The sequence below is a fragment of the Lucilia sericata genome, unplaced genomic scaffold (genome assembly GCF_015586225.1).
Source record: "Lucilia sericata isolate MDLA Ls3-8-SP2 unplaced genomic scaffold, ASM1558622v1 Contig001416F_arrow, whole genome shotgun sequence".
Taxonomy (NCBI): domain Eukaryota; kingdom Metazoa; phylum Arthropoda; class Insecta; order Diptera; family Calliphoridae; genus Lucilia; species Lucilia sericata.
Genome location: NW_023995349.1, coordinates 110001 through 112612, shown reverse-complemented (window position 1 = coordinate 112612; position 2612 = coordinate 110001).

Sequence of the window (2612 nt, the reverse complement as noted above, 5' to 3'; positions counted from 1 at the left end):
ATCTATCTATCTATCTATCTATCTATCTATCTATCTATCTATCTATCTATCTATCTATCTATCTATCTATCTATCTATCTATCTATCTATCTATCTATCTATCTATCTATCTATCTATCTATCTATCTATCTATCTATCTATCTATCTATCTATCTATCTATCTATCTATCTATCTATCTCTATCTATCTATCTATCTATCTATATATCTATCTATCTATCTCTCTATCTATCTATCTATCTATCTATCTTCTATCTATCTATCTATCTATCTATCTATCTATCTATCTATCTATCTATCTATCTATCTATCTATCTATCTATCTATCTATCTATCTATCTATCTATCTATCTATCTATCTATCTATCTATCTATCTATCTATCTATCTATCTATCATCTATCTATCTATCTATCTATCTATCTATCTATCTATCTATCTATCTATCTATCTATCTATCTATCTATCTATCTATCTATCTATCTATCTATCTATCTATCTATCTATCTATCTATCTATCTATCTATCTATCTATCTATCTATCTATCTATCTATCTATCTATCTATCTATCTATCTATCTATCTATCTATCTATCTATCTATCTATCTATCTATCTATCTATCTATCTATCTATCTATCTATCTATCTATCTATCTATCTATCTATCTATCTATCTATCTATCTATCTATCTATCTATCTATCTATCTATCTATCTATCTATCTATCTATCTATCTATCTATCTATCTATCTATCTATCTATCTATCTATCTATCTATCTATCTATCTATCTATCTATCTATCTATCTATCTATCTATCTATCTATCTATCTATCTATCTATCTATCTATCTATCTATCTATCTATCTATCTATCTATCTATCTATCTATCTATCTATCTATCTATCTATCTATCTATCTATCTATCTATCTATCTATCTATCTATCTATCTATCTATCTATCTATCTATCTATCTATCTATCTATCTATCTATCTATCTATCTATCTATCTATCTATCTATCTATCTATCTATCTATCTATCTATCTATCTATCTATCTATCTATCTATCTATCTATCTATCTATCTATCTATCTATCTATCTATCTATCTATCTATCTATCTATCTATCTATCTACTATCTATCTATCTATCTATCTATCTATCTATCTATCTATCTATCTATCTATCTATCTATCTATCTCTATCTATCTATCTATCTATCTATCTATCTATCTATCTATCTATCTATCTATCTATCTATCTATCTATCTATCTATCTATCTATCTATCTATCTATCTATCTATCTATCTATCTATCTATCTATCTATCTATCTATCTATCTATCTATCTATCTATCTATCTATCTATCTATCTATCTATCTATCTATCTATCTATCTATCTATCTATCTATCTATCTATCTATCTATCTATCTATCTATCTATCTATCTATCTATCTATCTATCTATCTATCTATCTATCTATCTATCTATCTATCTATCTACTATCTATCTATCTATCTATCTATCTATCTCTATCTATCTATCTATCTATCTATCTATCTATCTATCTATCTATCTATCTATCTATCTATCTATCTATCTATCTATCGATCTATCTATCTATCTATCTATCTATCTATCTATCTATCTATCTATCTATCTATCTATCTATCTATCTATCTATCTATCTATCTATCTATCTATCTCTATCTATCTATCTATCTATCTATCTATCTATCTATCTATCTATCTATCTATCTATCTATCTATCATCTATCTATCTATCTATCTATCTATCTATCTATCTATCTATCTATCTATCTATCTATCTATCTCTATCTATCTATCTATCTATCTATCTATCTATCTATCTATCTATCTATCTATCTATCTATCTATCTATCTATCTATCTATCTATCTATCTATCTATCTATCTATCTCTATCTATCTATCTATCTATCTATCTATCTATCTATCTATCTATCTATCTATCTATCTATCTATCTATCATCTATCTATCTATCTATCTATCTATCTATCTATCTATCTATCTATCTATCTATCTATCTATCTATCTATCTATCTATCTATCTATCTATCTATCTATCTATCTATCTATCTATCTATCTATCTATCTATCTATCTATCTATCTATCTATCTATCTATCTATCTATCTATCTATCTATCTATCTATCTATCTATCTATCTATCTATCTATCTATCTATCTATCTATCTATCTATCTATCTATCTATCTATCTATCTATCTATCTATCTATCTATCTATCTATCTATCTATCTATCTATCTATCTATCTATCTATCTATCTATCTATCTATCTATCTATCTATCTATCTATCTATCTATCTATCTATCTATCTATCTATCTATCTATCTATCTATCTATCTATCTATCTTCTATCTATCTATCTATCTATCTATCTATCTATCTATCTATCTATCTATCTATCTATCTATCTATCTATCTATCTATCTATCTATCTATCTATCTATCTATCTATCTATCTATCTATCTATCTATCTATCTATCTATCTATCTATCTATCTATCTATCTATCTATCTATCTATCTATCTATCTTCTATCT